General features: G+C 31.6%; 1 protein-coding gene across 2 annotated transcripts in view; it reads right to left on the bottom strand.

The window, feature by feature from the left end:
* The window catches only part of LOC123265030, a 52,575-nt gene extending 41,969 nt beyond the window's left edge, over positions 1–10,606 (bottom strand). For both annotated transcript variants that reach the window (XR_006509483.1, XR_006509482.1), the window contains exon 1: positions 10,266–10,606. The gene's annotated coding sequence lies outside the window, so the exon portion shown is untranslated. The remainder of the gene's footprint in view (positions 1–10,265) is intronic.
* Positions 10,607–13,485: the final 2,879 nt, after the last annotated feature.

The raw sequence follows: 13,485 nt of genomic DNA, 5'->3' as shown, positions 1-13,485 counted from the left end.
AAATTTTTTTCTATTAAATCAAAGAGAAACTTTAATTTTTTTTTAATAGCTATAAATTTTTTAATATTCGACTTAATGGGGCGTTTTTTTCTTTTTTTTCAAATGCAATTTATTAAATGCATTACATCAAAATTATTTTAACCTTCTTTCAATATTCTTTATATCATTTTTAAACAGTTTGAAAAAATTATAATTATTATATGTTTAGTTATTTCAATACAAATTTTTAAATTTCATATTTATAATTGATATAAAATCAATCAAGAGTTGAATTTTTTTTTTCTTAATAAATAAAAATCTTAAAACAAAATAAACATTAAAAAAACCATAAAATGTTTTTAAATATCTATTCACAATATTACCAAAGTTTTTAGACAAGGAGACCTGCGTTCATCGATCCTTTGAACTTTAGTTGTAATTCATATTAATTACAATTGCAATTAAGAATTAATAACTAATGATCGTTAATTCATTTGATATACAACTAAGCACTCTTGATCTCGCAACAAATCTATAAAAATTTATTTAAGAGCGGTTTATAGTTGATTTTCAAACGTCTTTTTCTCATGTATGTGTTAAAATTTCGAAAAAAAAAAACGCTTCGCTCTTCGATAGATAATTAAATTATTTATCGAAGAGCGAAGCGCTTTTTTGGAAAATTTTCATTTATTTATGCATAAAATGCGTTTTAAAATTCCGTTTGTTGTACAAGTATGACAGAGATACTTTCGTTTGTCCAGTAGAGGGTGAGAGAGAGAAAAAATGTAAACCCTTCTTAAGTAGTTAAACAAGGGGGTTCAGCCTCCAAACACTAGCGCCACCTAGCGACCACTACCTGGAACTACGATGAGTTGTGTACCTCCGGTCGGTAATTTTTTCTGTAATCTTCTATACTGACTGCTGTGTTTTGAGTTTTATCTCCAGTCGGTTTTTCTTATTAATTGTATGCTTCTATCGATCACTGAAAAGGGGGCGCTAGTTTTGTGGGGGCCTTGAAAGAAGGTGGGGATGTATACTTTTGAATTTGATTATTTGCATGGCTTACGATTTGGAGGGGATATATTTTTTTAATTTATATGTTATTTTATCAGTTTGTTAATAATAATTATTATCTAATAACTATTGTTATCTTATCTTATATTAATCATTGTGTGTATAAACTTTCTATTTTATTATTTAATTAATTTTTGATCTGCATATTGATAGAATTAGTCATGTTTTTATAATCAAAAATGAAAATTTTAATCAGATAAGGTGATTATTAGGGATTATCAATTAATTAATCAGCTTATCAAGTGTATTACTCATCTTTTAATAACAAATAACACATTTTTCTGTTAATTTTATCAAATTTCCCCCTAATTCAATCAATTTTGGTGGGGATTTAGGGCTATTAGACTCAACAATACCCACTGCATATCCACAGTTCCAAAAATTTTTCCTCGTGTGCAGTAGTTCAACGGATGGTGCTATGTTTGTAGATCAGTTTTTCAAAGTGTTTGGTATCGAATTTCTCATTATGAACCATGACTTGCTGGATGTTTTCAGAGACTTGACTTTTTGTCCTAGCACACTCTAACTCATTGATGCCCTTGATGAGCTTATCGAATTACTAAAACATTTGAGAAATAATGAAAAGGATAGTCTTGAGTCTTGCAGTTGTGTATATGATGCTATCAATGATTTAGTCTATCCAGACTACAGAATTAATGTTGACAACGACTCGGAACATTCAGACTCTTTTGAATTGCTCACTATTTATTCAACTGCAAGCATCTATATTTATCAAGTTCGTGAATTTGCTCAAGTTATTACGAACATTATAAAATCACTAACACTGGAGAATGGTATGACTCAACAGGAAATTATCAAACAGATTTCAAAATTGAAGCTGTGGAAAAAACGTTTAGCGGAGAAGTAGACAAGATGGCGATCATCTTAGATATCACAGGGTTTGAAATACGTGGTGAGAAGTTTAAGTCAAAGAACTATGTACAATTAATATTTCTGGTGATATTATCAATAGAGGAGCATATGAGTGCAGATATTACATCCTTAAACCACCGGTTGATAACCCTAATGAGGGGTGGGTTTCAGAAACCACCGATTATAAGGGTTACAAACATGAAATACAATGGGATACTGGTGCTACACCATATGATATGCGAAAAAATGTTATAAAAAGCTTAACAGATAATGCGCGTACTATTTATGTGCATGGTGCATAGAAGGTAAATTATCTTGATCTGATGACCGATGCCACGCTTCCAATTATTGATATCGAAAACATACGTTTGTATTCTCTTGAAGCTGTTATGTCTTATAAAATTTATCGCTGTGAGAATCGGTGTCATCATTCAATGAATTTCAATTACGCTTGCGCGTACGAAACTGCTCAACGATTTAAACGATGGATCATAGAATTTTGGGGTGCTGGAGCTTCATATAAAAAGTCCGTTGACATTTTTTATAATCTCAACAGCTTATCCAGAATGCATGCTATCGATATCACCTGCTTAGATGAGAAGTTTCTCCTCAAAGTGGCTCCGAAGCAAATCAAAGATATTTGAGATAAGCTACCAGGTCATTTACAGAAGAATAAATTGATTGAGGATTATAAATATTGCATGGAGCATTATCGAATTGAAGAAGGAACACCTGATCAAGATGTTTGTGGCATCTGGCTCTACCTAATCAAGAAAAATTGTTATGAGTGTAGACAAAAAAAATAATTTGTATAACTGATCCATCATAATTAGCGTTAAATAATAATTATAATAAATAAATACTTATGTAGAATGGGATTGATTGAATAATAAACGTTTATTAAATTTTAAATTGTTCATTTTATTTACATTTCAATACAAATTTATGTTATTTTCCTTACATTACTACTTATAGGATTATATTCAATAATACGATCATGTAATATTAGACAGTATGCAGCTGTGTGATCAGGAAACTGATTTTCCGATTCAAATTCAATTCGTATATCAACAAGTCCTGACTTGATTAATTCATTTTGCTTTGAGCAATCTATAATGAAGAGTGGTGCGTCAGTTAAAAATTGAACTTCCGTCAATAGAGGATCTGGATCTTTATTATAGTATGAAACTTGAAAATTAGTAAACATATCATATATTAATGCATACTGATTTATACTCATGTTAAGATTCAAATTTCCATAAAGATAACTCTGAGAATTAAGAAATAGCTTCACATATCTAATATTACAATGATCGAATTTGCTTGCATCTTTTGTTGCAACGTTTTTTCTTGCGGTTTGAAATCCTAAAATCACGTATTGTGGTTTTTCCAGCTGAGTAGAATAGAAGTCTTAATTGGCCAATCATGCTTGGTAGTTTTTGGTAGCAGTGGGTACTCATATAATTGCCATGTTTGGAAACTCAATGGGATCACTGGATCATGAGAGATAAAGTTTAATGTTTGAATTTTCTGCTTATCAGACATGGTGATGTATGGAACATTCAACTCCACTTTATTGACCACAATTTTTACTCTATCAGCAACAGCTTGCGCATTTGCAGGCTTATGAATGTATGCATTTGTATCAGCATTTGATCTTATAAGTAACAATTCATGTTTAGCATTAATAATAATGCGATTGTAATCTTCAGCGAATCCAAATATGAAACTTAGTGGTGTAGATATATCGAAATAACCATCAGCATTGGTTAATTTATTACCTGCTTGTGTTAGCTAACCCACGTTCTCCGTAATATTTGCTCGTCCTGGACTCTGCAATACATAATTTTTCATAAGGCTTGTAATACCAACACTTTTACATCTATCAATTTCTACAGCGTTCAGTTCATAGCGTATCTCCTCAAACATATAAAAAATATCCATGTTGACTAATTCCGTAGATTCTGTTACAGCTGTGTTATCTTCTTTAACAAATCTTCCACAGATGTGTAATGAACTTTTGCTTGGTAGAATACACCTCTGAAATTAACTAATTCACCATCCTGATCAAAAATCTTTCGTTGAAGAGTATGTATCGACTTAACGGCGATTGGGAGGTAAATGACGTGTGATGGAACCTCAATAATCTTATATCCTGGTCCAACAATCGGAAAAAACTTATGGATTGTATGAACTTTTTGACTATTTATGTATGCACCAGTAGTAATATTACATTAAATCCTCAAGGCATTAATTTTCAGAATTTTGATTGGTGAATCATTGATAAACAATATCTGGTTTCAGTTCACGATTTTTAAATCCTAATAATGATGCAATTGAATCTCTTGGTTTAAAATTAATAGTCTTATTACATTTTGTTTCACTTCGCAATTCATTATTGTTCGTTTTTAAACTGAATTCAACATTTTCTGGCTTATGTTTTAATATATATTCCTCGACATCCTTCAACTCGTAGCTTCCAGTTGGTATCGTTATTACTTTATCAGCCCGTTCAAGACCACTTCCAATATAAATTTTATTAGCACCTTCATCAATATTAGGTATTGAATTATACGTTAACAGTTCCACTAATCCCAAAACATAAGTTTTTGTAGGTGATAACTCAACTGGTGGAAAATATTGAGCCTCCAGAGTTATTTCCTGATAGTGTCAACGACAATGACTCATCCACGACTGATAGCTGATTAAACTTAACATGTGAATTTATAGTTGATCACTCAAAAATTTAAGACATAAGTGTCCACATATAACTGTATTGTAATCTTGGTATTTTTTATGGTTATACTTAACGCTACTCACATCAAGATATTTCATGAGATCACTAGGTGGTTGAAGATTCCCAAAGCTATCGAAATAATTAACATCATTGTTATTTTTCTTATAGGCAACCCAATGTGTCCCATTCCCATTTTTATCATCCAGATTTATGATTCCAAATTCATTCAATCATGGTCTAGACTTTGGTAAATCATTTCTCATGAAGACACCTCGAAAATATGGGATTTTCAAATCCTTTGCATATTTTATTAAATCATAATTTGAGAGTGCTCGATGTGGTAGCGTTATTAGTTTTTTGGATTAGGTCTCAAATACAATCCCATCCCCTGTTTATACGGTGTCAAGTATAACCCTTTACCTAGCTATTGCTTCCATAGTCTTATTATGACGTTTACTTTCCTCCAGCTCTCGTTTAGCTAATTTAGCTGCATTTACAGTACGAACGATTGCCGCCACACCTTCACTTAAACCACCTACAGCACTAAGTGCTGCAAAAGCTGGGATTAGAAATGGTAGCACCCCACCAATTTTTGATGGTACTGATAATATCCGTGGTAATTTAACATTTTTTTTACCACCAGCATCTGTAACAGCTTTTCGAGCTGCATGTAAAGCTGATTTAATCAGTTCAATACTTTTAGACGTCGATTTTTTTGCTGAACTAATAATTTTTCGTACTGATACAAACTTATTCAGGTTACGGCCTCTGATTTTTTTCTTTAAATTTTTATTCTTCTTTAAATTTTTATTTTTCATATGCAAGCCCATACCCAGACTTCTCTTAATTCGCATCGTCTTGTTAACACCCCAAGCAACAGCTTTCTCACCAATACAAGCATCTTTTGCATGAAGACGTAGTGCAGCCTGTTCTGCCAGCTTCTTATCAGCTTCATGACGCGCCTGCATATTACCCTTACTTTTTGTTTAACCGCTAGGAAAAGGACCTAGTCACATACTTATAAGAAGAATTGCGCCTTCGGGCTTGATCGTTAAAACTCGGGAATAATCGTATCACGCTATGGCCGTCGCCCATGCGCGCCTTGGTTAGCGGTAGAGAAGCCGGTTCACGTGGCCGGCTGCAACAGTTGTGCTTGGACATTTGTACTAGTACGACTACTCTGTGCGAATCGATTCTGATATTTCTTACTTACATCTCACTTTCATTTAAATATTTAAATTATTCATTAAATATAAATAATTATATTAGCTTCAATTATACTTTAAATTCTCAATTCATTTAAATCAGTTCAATAGTTCAGTGAATTAACATAAATAAAATCAAGTAAATTTATTTAGTGACGCCACGCGGCCATTACGCGCCACCGTTAACAAAGGATTGCATCAGCCACGCGGCTTTAGTCAATCCATAATTGACGCGTGATATTAACAATTAATTACATTAAATTAGTTATTGACATTTAGTTACGATCTTATTTAATTTAGCTTATAAATAATTAAATTCCAACTTCAAATCATTTGACTAATTTCTACACGAAAAACATCAAACTCAATTGACTAACATTCTGTTATCAATTGAATATTATTTGCTCTCACCTTGAGACAATTGAACATTACTAGATCTCACTCTGAGATAGTTCAAAGTGATTAGATATTACTAGCTCCCACCTTGGGACTTATCTAATTCAGATTATCGATAATTTTCTATCTAAGGCGGTTGAGCTCACCCCCATTGCGTTATTGCAACGTAATTTTACACATTCACACTTACACATACACAATTTACTTGTATAATTTCATCAAGGAGGTTTTTTCCCAGCCTAGCTGGGTTTTCCTCCTTTGGGGACAAATAAATTCTTCTAAATTGTTCCCCAAAAAATCCAAGTATTTTATTTAATTTCCTAATCCCAACTTTATCGTATAATTTAAAACAATTACGGGAATTATCCGCATTGGATAGTTTTCGACAAAACACTTTTTGAATAAGCAATATCATGCTCTTTACACGCTTTATCTAGCAGGTTTATTCCTGGATCTCCTCGAGCTAGTCTCTTTGATAATTTTTTGCCAGGCCCACAATACTGATATCCTGGTACATGTAATTCTAATGGTAGTTTATTGATAATACCATTAACAATACCCCTACCACGCTTAATTTTAGCTTTAATAGCACCTCTGTTCTTCACCATGATTAATCAATCACTGACTCAAATTGTATAAATACGGGATATTTATAGTCAAATTGATGAGTCATGATTTGAATGTCGCCTTGGTAGCATTAATTAGTATCTATAGAAAATCAAGATGAAGTTTGAAAAACAAAATGCTAAATTACCTGTTATAAATTTTGATGCGATTGTACAAGGTGATGAAAAAAAAAGTTCCAAAGCCACATGGAGCGCTCTTATCAAGTACTGTCAGAGCAATTATCTGTGGGCGATCAAATTGTAGGAAGACTAACGCTCTTTTAGCTCTAGTCACTCATCCTAATGGTTTGAGATTCGAGAATATTTATGTTTATTCTAAATCTTTAAACCAACCAAAGTGTAAGTTTTTGGAATCTATATTTGTTCAGTGAACAGGCTCAGCCGCGATGAAGTCGCCCCTGGGGGACTTCCAATTTCACGAGCCGCACCTGTCTACTGCTAGTTCCCGCAAAAACTAACCGCCTATGAAAGCTTAGCTTCACTGATCACGCCATGTCTCGGTGGTCTGATTGGCTGATCGCTCCACTGACATGCGCAATCGGCCTTCTTCCCCAAGTCGACGAGGAAGAAGACGCATTATTATTATTATCTTTCGCTTCCACGCTTTCGCTGCATCAAGTCGCCATTAGTATTTCTTTACTTTCGCTTTTTGTTAATAAACCGCATTTCGCTTATTTAATAAGTTAATTTGCTTAAATTAATTGTTATTAACCCGTTTTAGTTTGTTACAGATAAATTGTGTTATTTCTAAAAATAATTCTCCGCTTTTCCAGTGTCGGCAGTGTGCTCAACCACGTGTCAACCGGCTTCGCTTTATTAATCACGCAGTACTTTATTTATCCGCTTTTATTTAAACAATCCGCTAACATATTAAATAAATATTAAGTGTAATTTGTGTAAATAAATTTATAGTGTTCATTTTAATAATATTTCCGCGTTTTAATTGAGATATCCAGACCAAATCCTGATCCTCCGCTTTCCCGAATTTTCAGCATTTTACAATATTAAAACCTGTGGAGGGGGTAGGTCATCACCCATTCAGTGATCATGAATCAGTTATCAATCCGGATGAGGCTTAATCAAACTCACTCATGATATTCGATGGTGTAGCTTGTGAGAAACAGGATCATATCAGAGCTTATTTTTGTATGGGGCGACATAAAAATATCGACAGTTTCTATCTACCACAAACCTATTCGAAGATTCCAAAACATGTGATAAGAGATAAAACCAACTTTTTAGTACTTTTTCGTCAAGATGAAATGAACTTAAAACATATTCACGATGATCATGTGACTACTGATATGCCTTATAATGAATTCAGAAGCTTGTGTTCAGCATGTTGGAATGATAAAAACAGTGATGATAAGCATGGATTCGTGGTGGTTGATAAAGATAGTGAAGTGAATAATGGTCGTTATAGAAAAGGTTTTGACTGCTTCATAAGTATAAATTAGATGATTACTCATGAAATTGGACAATTGTATTGTGCATTCAAGTGTGAAAACATGGCATATAAAAATATTCCCCAACAGACTGAGATGCTGAATCAAATATCTAAAGTTAGCGATGCAATCAGACGAAAATGTAAAATATTGAAAATTGGGAGGGATTCTTCTGAACAAGCAGCAAATGAAGTATTTAAACCAATCGTAACACCATTACAAGCTTTAGTTGAAAACTCTAAATCTATAAGATATGAAATTAAACAAGAAGTGAAAGAGGACGCACAAAATTATTCTTTGAAGAAACCTGAATTAAGCGAATATCAAACGCTCTACAGTGATACCCCTCAATTATCAGCTGAACATTCTGATTTAGATCAATCAAGCATAATAAATAAAACTATTATACTCCCATCATCTCCAGGAATGACCAGTACACCCTTAAAAGAGCAAGATTCTGTATCACAATATGTATCAGCGTTAACTAGAAACAATAATCCTAGAGGACAGGACACTAGATTCGGAATTCGACGAAGAGGTCAACAGCTTTTTATGGGTGATTCGCCAGTGCAGTTTCATGAAAATAATACTTTAGTTGTGAAAAACAAAACTACTTCATTAACTCCAGGACTGATTGAGTTATTATTCAAGAGTGAACCTAAAGAGAAATTAATAAAACCAGATGATTTGAATGTTTATAAAGACCTTGTCATTTCAAGCAATACACATAGAAAGCATTACGAGCCGGAAGGAAGTCTTTATTCTGAAAAGTCTATCAAATATACTAAATATATATCCAAGCTAACTCAGTCATCAATAGAGGGTCATGGGTTACATAACTTTATGACTGCTTCAAGAAAACGGAAAAATATTGATTATGTTTACTGGGATAATCCTAATGAGCTTGTTGATAGATTACGATTACTTATGGCATCTCAAGCAGCCGGTAATTCTAGTCACTATAACGAAATAATATCAATTATTGAGGAATTGCGCGAAACTCAGATTATTTATTAAAGTTTTCTTTATAATATCAACATTTACAAGTGAACCGTCAAGTCAAGTGGATCATAAAAATGATGATTGATATATTTGGACGTACGTCATCATCTAAAAATGACATTCAGTATAATAAATAAATATTTTATTGACAGATATATAGTAGATATACAGATATATATGTAGAAGGATTATTATTTCGCCAATATCTTAAAAAGCACCCCAAGACTCTACCAGCTAGGCTATCTAAGACACTGCACGAAACATTTGATTCAGTCACATCATAAGGTGTCAAAACCAAGTCATTTTTTTTTTCATTGCACAGATAAAAATAGCTTAAATAAAGTTATATTTTTTCCATGACTTCAAAATAATAATCGTAATAAATGATTCAAATTTTTGATGATTACGAAATTCTTAATTTCGAAATTATGGTGAAATTATTAACTGTATAAAAAAAGATCTGGAAAAGAAATTGCTAAAAATTGAATTGTTAAAAAAAAATATCTCATAATAATTTTTCTTGATAACAAACAAGTTTTCCGTAATTTTGAAATTAAAGTTTTCGTCTCTAAAAAAAAAAAAAAAAACAATATTGATTATTATATTTTTCATAATCAAAAGGTATTATAGTTTCTCATTTAGGACTATAAAAAAAATTCAACACTTGTAAGCCATAAACTCTTCTGAAAAGTATTGAAATGATGGATCTCTGTTGATTGCCTGTAATCTGATTAATTTTTTATAATTTTTCTTTGAAATAAATAGAATTACTATAATTTAATATTTTTTTCAAATTTTTCATCCCGATTAGTTACTAAAAATTTCTCATTTACCTATCTTTTTATACACTTTGAGTATTTTTAATGAAACAAAAAAAAATATAATCAGCACTTTTTCATTGTTGACTAGTAAAAAATTCCTGACTTACCGACATTATACGCTCGTTTCACTCACAGACTACTGTGCATCTACCACCGAGTTACGGTTTTTTGACAATTTATATGTTTTCGAATGACTGTCAAATGACAGACGATCGATCGATGATCTACGATTTTTACTCAGGTAAAAAATCGGAGAAGTCGAGTAAAAATTTGGTTTTTCGAATAGTGAAGTATGATAACTATACAGAATAAAAATCATAAAGTAACAGTGAAAAACTTTCACAATGATACTCGTCGTTCACTGTCAAATGACGGCCGTTCGATAGTCAAGTGACGGTCATTCGACGATCATTTGTCGACACTGTGAATTTATGGTACATTTACCGTCGTTTCACGATCATTTTACGGTGACCACGAATCCGCCAGGGTACACCGTGGATACACGGTGGACTCAAAGTCGCAAGGATAAGGATATAAAGACCCTGGCGGTTTCGGCAACACGGTGAAAGCACGGTTAATTCACGATTGTTTCACCGTATAAGATTCGTTTTTATTGAGGGATTTGTCAGTCAGCATCGGATACCATTGTGAAAGACGTCTACTATAAATTTATCAAATATATATGGTGATTTCATGATGCAAACATTAGTTATGCACCTCTAAGTAATAGAGAAGTGAGTAATAAACGTCTGTTTTAAGACAGTTGATGTACCGACTGTGAGTACAGAAAAGATGAATGTACGCAAGTGAATCTACGACATTATGACCGACACTGTACGTTCAATATACTGTCAAATGACGGAAAATTCACGCTACTGTCACAAACGGGTGCTGTGATGCACCTAGTGCATCCAACAGGTGACGCTACCTGTTATTAGAGCGCTATCTATTATGAGAGCGTGAATTCAAAAGAAATATTCAAATTAGTAAATATTAAATGATTAAAATCAGTTAAATTTTATATTCGAAGTAAATATTCAAATCATTTATTTCATGCTTTTACTCTTACCAGTTGTAATAAACATCTTTTGGTTAACTCTGTTTTATTTACAAAAGAAAATAAACTAAAATAAGGGAAAAACATATTTCGGTACAAAAGGACATTGTAACCGAATTTTCAGAACCCATAAAAGGTACTTGAGTAATTCAAGGACTATTTCTCGCCACATGGAATTTAAAACCCTATGAGAAAAAGTCGTAAAAGACACGTGTGAAACTCAATAAACCCTTGTTCTAAAAGTAACAAAGAATAATAAAAAACCATACGTAACTAAACAAAAATAAGATTGTTAAATAACATTTACTATTAAAATATAACTTTATATAATATTGAAGTTGAGCAAAATTAAGTTAAAATAATTAATAATTATTATCTTGTATTTAATTTATAATTAATAATTATTATTTAATTTATAATTAAACGATAATGTCTATTCTTTTATACATGATAATAATTAAATTGACTTATAATTTTATTAGAAAATCCGATTGTAAAATAATAGAAATAATATTTAATTCAAGTTATTAATTAGTCAAACTCAAACATTAATCCAACATATTATAAGCAATATAATATATATATATTCATGTTATAGTTTATTATAATTTTTATTGTAATTTAATTTCAAGTTAATTATAAGTTAATTTTATTATAAATAGATTTTAAAAGGGTCTGTTAAATTAATAAAAATAGTTAAATAAACATAATGACTGTATTGCTAAAAGTGTATATTAGTGAAGTCTAACTTTCAGGCCGATAGGCTGAAATAAATATATATAGATATAGAGAAAATACATGTTAGTATATAAGGATCATTTATATGTAGTAGAAAATGTGTGTGCTTATGTATTCCTTAGAGTGGAAGTATGTATGGAAGTTATGGTGGGAGAAGAACGGAGTTTGAAGCTCTTCGGAAAAACTATGTAACGACACTTCTCACCGAGAGCTTAGATTGCTAAGATCACGTCATTGTAAACCTTAATTTTATATTTTGAAGCTTTTTAATATTTTGTCAACTTGAATAATAAATTGAAACCAACTAAATAATTTTGATCAAAATTAAATAACGTCTAAATAGAATTCTTTTATTAAAAATGATTCCTTTCCCGCACTGAAACCGAGTATTTTAATACTCCCGGGCGAAAGAACTGCAGTAAGTAAAGTTTTCAATAAATAAAAATAACATCCATTAGATGGAAGCATAACAGTGCACACTTTTTGTCCTAAACGCTAGGTAATTTCAATGTAAGAATGTACCAACTGCAAATTGTTGCCCCTATAATTTAAAGTCGAATGATTATTGTAACAACCGTACTTGTTTCGAATTGATGTTTAGAACAGGTTTGTTTGGTGACATCCGAATTTTTTATTGAATTAGTTTGATACTAATGATTGCTTATCATATTATATTGATGAAGCGAAATAATATTAAACGATATCAAGTTTGAAACGGTTATAATTCTCAGCATTGTAATTTAAAAACAAATGATATTACTGTTATATACTAAATTTTGCTTTTTTACTTCGAGTCACTGTGGAAAAGATTTATTGGTAAATCAAACCAGTCATAATTTATTATATAAGAAATTTATGATTTATGGCAAGAGAGTTAATATGATTGAGAACCGTTGGTGAACGGAGTCCGCCGAATTTTAATCTATGGATATTCAAGTTTGTGATAATTTTAAATCAGCAACTAATAGTTACTACAGATATTGGTGCTGTAGAAAGTTGGAGCCAGTGTAAGTTTATGGGCTCTCTTAAATTGGCGGGGGAAGATCAATTTTTTTCAATTTTTTTTTGCTAAATCGTTTGTTCGTCGTTTGTTCGTGATTTTTCGATTAAATTTATTGTTTGTTCGTTGTTCGTTTTTTTATAAATAATTTTCAAAATTTCAACCTGAACCTGGCTCTTAATGTAATGATATTTGCCATTTTTTTTTTTTTTTCTATTAATCCTAACTAGATATTGTTTGTTCGATCAAAAAAAACGTTTGTTCGGTCGTATTTTTTTCATAATTAATTATTTAATATAATTACACCCACGCAACTGCCTGTTTAAAAAAAATCATACTGCGCATGCGCGAACTTCTGATTAATTGCGCGGTCTATTTAAACATAGTTTCACATAATAATAATAATAATAATAATAATAATAATAATAATAATAATAATAATAATAATAATAATAATAATAATAATAATAATAATAATAAGCGGTGCTTGCTACGTGGCCTCCAAGCGGCGCATCGCGGGAAACGCAGACCA

Source organism: Cotesia glomerata, linkage group LG5 (assembly GCF_020080835.1).
Source record: "Cotesia glomerata isolate CgM1 linkage group LG5, MPM_Cglom_v2.3, whole genome shotgun sequence".
Classification (NCBI taxonomy): domain Eukaryota; kingdom Metazoa; phylum Arthropoda; class Insecta; order Hymenoptera; family Braconidae; genus Cotesia; species Cotesia glomerata.
The sequence above is the reverse complement of the archived record's forward strand: the minus strand, read 5'-3'. Positions and strand labels throughout refer to the sequence as shown.